The following is a 5,800-nucleotide window of genomic DNA, read 5'->3' on the forward strand; positions in this document are numbered from 1 at the left end:
ATTGTCCATTTGATCTATCTAATAGTTATTTTGAACTAAATGTGTTCTTTAAACTAAGAAGGAACTAAAGTTGCATAAATAGTCAAGTTGAACAACCTATTCAAGTCAAGTTGGAAGTTAAACTCTGATCCAGTACTTCAGAAAATAACTTAGCGCTACTCATAAGACTCAAGTCAGTGACCTCCAATGGTCCAGAATGTTGGGCACAACTTTGGGACCGTTAGACCGATGAACAAACAATGTGATAAATGTTGCGAGATCTAAATCTTGACTTAAGAGGACAAAGATAATTCAAAACTCTAGAGAAAATGTCAAGGAATTTTAAAGACACAAAACAAGAAAATTAAAATTAGAAAATAATAGGACTACCAAAGAGATTTAAATGAGACAACACGGAGACTCTAAGAGAAAGATGTTGACATGAGAAGCCAAGGTGATTTGCTTCTTAAAGATTTGATGAAGATTAAATGAAGCACTTTTTGAACTATCTTGAAGCCATTACCATTGGAATGAGCCTACATTGATGAAGGAAAGGAGATTTGATGTTAACCATGTTGATCAAGGCTGGAACCTGTGCTCTCCATGTAGGTACATCATTTAGAAAGTGTATTTTAAGGTTGTAATTGATAAGTGCCAAAAATGAGTAATTTTCATATGAAATGAGGGCACTTATGTTCTTAATTTGTGTTTATATCATGATTGATTCTCCCTAAATCTAGAAAAGAATGAGCTTCCAAGTTTTTGTTGAAAAGAAGTCACTTGATCCCTGTTTTGTGTAAATTTCAAGTACAATAGAGTAGAGAGAGGAAAGAACTTAAGAGGAGCAAAGGAGAAAGCAAGAAACAGAGAAAATAGGGAAGAAATGTTGTCAAGGTCGCTTAAACCAAAACATGCTCGCTCAAGCTAAAGCCACTGCCGCCATTCGAGCCTAAGCGACGCAGGACCTCGCTTAAGCGAGCTCTCGTGTAGTGAAGACCATCTCTTGCCGCCATTCTCGCCCAAGCGAGATCTGATGCTGCCAATCTCGCCTAAGCGAGATCTGATGCTGCCAATCTCGCCTAAGCGAGACCCTTTCTTCAGCTCGAAGTACTCATTCTCGCCTAAGCGAGATCTTTGCTTCAACACTTCTCGCCCAAGCGAGAGGCTTTCTTTAACATGAAGAATTTTTTCTCGCTCAAGCGAGACTCAGGTAGCTTGAGCGAGACCTTCGTGGAGTATAAATACTCCGTGAATCAGAAAGTGAAAACCAGCTGGGATTTTGGAGAAGAATACAGACTTGCTGCAGAGCTGTGACCAGGAGCAAAACACAATCATATTTTCTTCTTCTTCTTCTTCTTTAGTTAATAAGTTTCGATGGCTGCCATGAATGGCTAATCTTCTCCTTTGGGATTGAATGTAATCTACTCGAACTTGGATGTAATCTGGTATTATTTATATATAACATTTATGTTTTACTCAATATTGGTCTTATTGTTTTGCTCTTAATGCTTAATTCTATCTGATCAATAGATGTTTTGATTTTGATTTTTAGATCTGACTGGAAAGTATTTCTGAAAATCTGATTTGAACAATGATACTTGATATACTGTGATGCTAGGAATAGATCTCAATATATCAATTGCTTTTAACATTCGACCGTAATGCTGGATAGTTTGCTGAATATGTGAGGAATCAATATTCAGGAATCTAATCTTATGAATTTTATACGCGAGGGATCGGTATAAATGATTTTTGAATGTGCATCAATATTTGTATTTTCAGATGTTATGTATTATATTCATCCAGATTACAGACAAGGGAGATAGATGAAATTCAATCCCAATTTTTCTTATTGATCTTTTATCTAATTTTCTAATTTTACTGTATTCTGTTTATGAAATTTAATTTAACTACCCATGATCTATCAAATTAAAATTTCTGTATATATATGCTGATCGAGATAATTATTTATTTCAACTAACGCTGTTCCTCGTGGGGTCGACACTCTTACTAAAAAATCATTATACTGCAGTTGACTTTTGGTACGCTTGCCAAGAGACCAACAAGTATTTTTGGCGCCGTTGCCGGGGAATGGTGTTCTTTTGAAATTTTTAGTTATCTCATCAAGCTTTGTCGTATATTTTTCTTAATTAGATAGTTTATTGAATTTTCTCCTTTGTAGAAATCCTTGCTTGAGCTGTTTTGATTTATGCTCTAAAGAGGTCAAGTTCTTGAAGATCGATTAGCATTTGACCCGGAGATAGAAAAGACAACGAGAAGAAACAGAGGAAAAAACAGAAAGAAGCAAGGAAAGACAAGGGAAGAATCTTCCAGTACTTCCATCACATCTCAATCAGAAAACATGGAGAATCAAAGACCAGCTCCAACCAGAAAGACACTTGGAGACTATGCTATGCAGCAAGGGCCAAGATATTTTTCTAGCATAACAATACCACCCACTACTAAAACTTTGGAGGTGAAGCCAGTTTTCCTCAACTTAATCAGTTCTCATCAATTCACTGGAATGGATAATGAAGATCCATATACTCATCTCTCTACATTCTATGAATTGATAGGAACCATGGGCTTTCAAGAAGGAGATCTTGAGCATGTATACATGCAATTGTTTCCTTTTTCTTTGGTAGGTAAAGCAAAGGAATGGCTTAAGTCACATCCAAACCAGAGTTTGAACAACTGGAAGGATGTTGAGGAGAAATTCTTAAACAGATTCTTTCCATCATCTCGCTACATCAAAGCCAAAGCTGATATTTCGACGCTTAGGCAAGGACCAGGTGAGCCATTCCGTGAAGCTTGGGAGCGATTCAATTCTTTATTGAGGAAATGCCCAAATCACGGATTTGAAGATATTGCTTAGTTGAACATATTTTGTAACGGTCTAAGGCCTGATACCAAGATGATATTAGATGCAGCAGCAGATGGAACAATGATGAGTGTAGATGCGGAGCAAGCAATAAGAATCATTAAGGCATCCACAGATCATCAACCTCAACATAATAGGCAAACTGTTCAGAGCAAGGGAGTGCTTGATCTTAGTACTACAGATGCAATCTTAGCTCAATAAAATTCTGACTCAACAGATTGAAGCACTGACAAAGCAGATGTCTAAATTACCAGAGCAGTTGCAAGTTGTGCAATCTTCTCCCTGTCAACAACCCATGAAATGTGACTTTTGTGGAGGCGATCATCCAAATGGTCATTATTCTTATCAGAGTAGCTCACAAGGAGAAGTTCAATATGTGAGTAACCAAGGAAGACCAGGAAATTTCTCCAACAATAATAACTTTTCACAGGGGTGGAGAAACAATCAAAATCAAAATTTTGGATGGAAGCAAGATGCTGGTCCTTCAAACCGACAACCTCCTTATCAACAGCAACAACAACATTATCCTTCAGTGCATGACAGAACAACTAAACTAGAGGATACTCTAGAAAAGTTTATACAAGCTTCTTTGACCAATCAGAAAAATACAGAAGCTTCAATTAGAATTCTTGAAATACAGGTTGGACAATTGGCTAAACAATTATCAAATCAATAAGCAGGTCAATTTTAAGCCAACACTCTGACTAATCCAAAGGAGCATTGTAATTCAATTACTACCAAGAGTGGTAAAATTGTGGGAAAAGGGATTGGAGACAACCTGGTTGTAGAGGAGGAGGTGTTGGAGAAAAACGAGATAGAGAAAGAAGAAAATGAGTGTGAGGGAAAGGAAGAACAAAATAAAAGAGAGTTTGTAAATAAAAGAGAAGAAAAAGAGGAAAAAAATAAAAATAAGGAGAAAAAGAGGGAGAAGGGTGAAAAACAGGTACCTCAGTTGAAGAGCCTAGCATACCCTCAAACTCCTTCCAAAAAAGACAAGGAAAGGCAGTTTGCAAGATTCATGGACATTTTTAAGCGAATGCAAATCAATATTCCTTTTTTGGATGCTATGGAGCAGATGCCAACTTATGCAAAATTCATGAAAGAGCTCCTAACAAAGAAAAGAAAATTTTCTGAAGAAACAGTGGAGCTTGAAGCGGGGTGTAGTGCCATCATTCAAAAATCTTTACCTTAGAAGTCAAAGGACCTTGGAAGCTTCACTATCCCAGTCACAATTGGAACATTACCAGTAGATAAAGCATTGCTCTACTTGGGTGCAAGTATAAATTTGATGCCTCTGTCTATGCTACGAAGAATATGAGATCTGGAAGTAAAGCCTACAAGGATGACATTACAATTAGCTGATAGATTTTTGAAGTATCCATATGGAGTGGCAGAGGATGTCTTAGTTAAAGTTGACAAATTCATATTCCCAGTCGATTTTGTTGTGATGGATATTGAGGAAGACATTGAAGTCCCTCTGATACTGGGAAGACCTTTCATGAAAACAGCCAAGGTCATTATTGATGTTGATGATGGCAAACTGAAGGTCAGAGTGCAGGATGATGAAGTCAACTTTAATGTATTCGAGGGAATGCAACACACTAAAGACAAACAACAATGTTTCAAAGTGGATGTGATAGATGAAACTTTTTTATCAGCTAGGAAGCAAGTGACAAAAGCAAACCCTTTAAAAGAGGCTTTAGCTGGTGTTCATGATGATGAGGCAGCAGGAGAAAAGAGAAAATTACAGCTGCAAGAATATGAGGAAATGAGACTCAGCGCTTATGAGTCCTCTAAGATCTACAAGGGAAAGATGAAAGCTTATCATGACAAGAAAATTCTCAAAAGAGAATTTTATCCTGGCCAATCAGTGTTATTGTTCAATTCCAGATTGAGATTATTCCCTGGAAAGCTAAAATCAAAGTGGTCAAGACCATTTCTTGTCAAAACTGTGAAACCCTATGGAGCCATTGAGCTAGAGGATCCTGAATCTAAAAGGAGTTGGGTTGTAAATGGGCAAAGGTTGAAGCCCTACTTTGGTGGTGAGATCGATAGGCTCACCACAATCATTCAACTGGACGAACCTTAAATGAAACAGACGTCAAGCTCGTGACGTTAAATAAGCGCTTCCTGGGAGGCAATCCAGTGTTTTAATTATGTTCTTGCACTTCAATTTCATCTTGTGTGATTAAATGTGTTTGTGTATGTAATTATGTGTTTGTGTTTATAGTTCTATGTTTGTGTGCAAAAAGGTGAGTTTTAGCATCCAATCATCTAAAAAAGGCAAACCATGCACTTTTGGTGTTTTCAAACAAAACTGGTGTTTTAAGCATGTGAATGAGTTTTGGTGCCAAAATTGAGTTCATCAAATGCTAAAAATTAACTTGTTTTGGCCAAATTGTAAAATTTGAGTTTAAAAGCTTGATTGAGTTTGTTCATATGAAACCTTTTGGAATGGTAGAGAATTGATTGAAGTATGGTTTGGTGTGTGTTTATGAGTTAATTGGACTGAAAGGATCATGGAATGACTGAGTGAAAGTGAACAAAATTTTGAAAAGTGCAAATTTTGAGAATTCTCAAAACTACACGAAAAACTCGCCAAAGCTAAACATGTCTCGCCTGGGTGAGATATGCAGAACCTGAGCCATCCATTTTTGCTGATATACTCGCTTAAGCGAGTAGTGGCTCGCCTGGGCGAGAATGCCCTGTAGCAAAACACTTTTGGGCGACACTGTCTTGCCTGTGCGAGACTTTTTAAAGTGGTTATGCACGCCCATCTCGCTTAAGCAAGACTCGGTCGCTTGAGCAAGATATCGCGCTTAAGGCAGGGACAGGGGCAAAAATCACTCATTTGTTTTTCCCCCAAACTCTCGCCCACGTCTCGCTCATATTCTCCCTTCCTTAGTTTTGAGCGCACCTTCACTCATTCATTTATCTGCA

General features: G+C 37.7%; 1 non-coding gene across 1 annotated transcript; it reads right to left on the reverse strand.

The window, feature by feature from the left end:
* Positions 1 to 2,731: 2,731 nt before the first annotated feature.
* On the reverse strand, positions 2,732 to 2,838 carry LOC114167979. The gene has a single exon (XR_003600578.1). It is a non-coding gene; the product is annotated as a small nucleolar RNA R71 (small nucleolar RNA).
* Positions 2,839 to 5,800: the final 2,962 nt, after the last annotated feature.

The sequence above is a fragment of the Vigna unguiculata genome, chromosome 10, assembly GCF_004118075.2.
Source record: "Vigna unguiculata cultivar IT97K-499-35 chromosome 10, ASM411807v1, whole genome shotgun sequence".
NCBI classification, from domain to species: domain Eukaryota; kingdom Viridiplantae; phylum Streptophyta; class Magnoliopsida; order Fabales; family Fabaceae; genus Vigna; species Vigna unguiculata.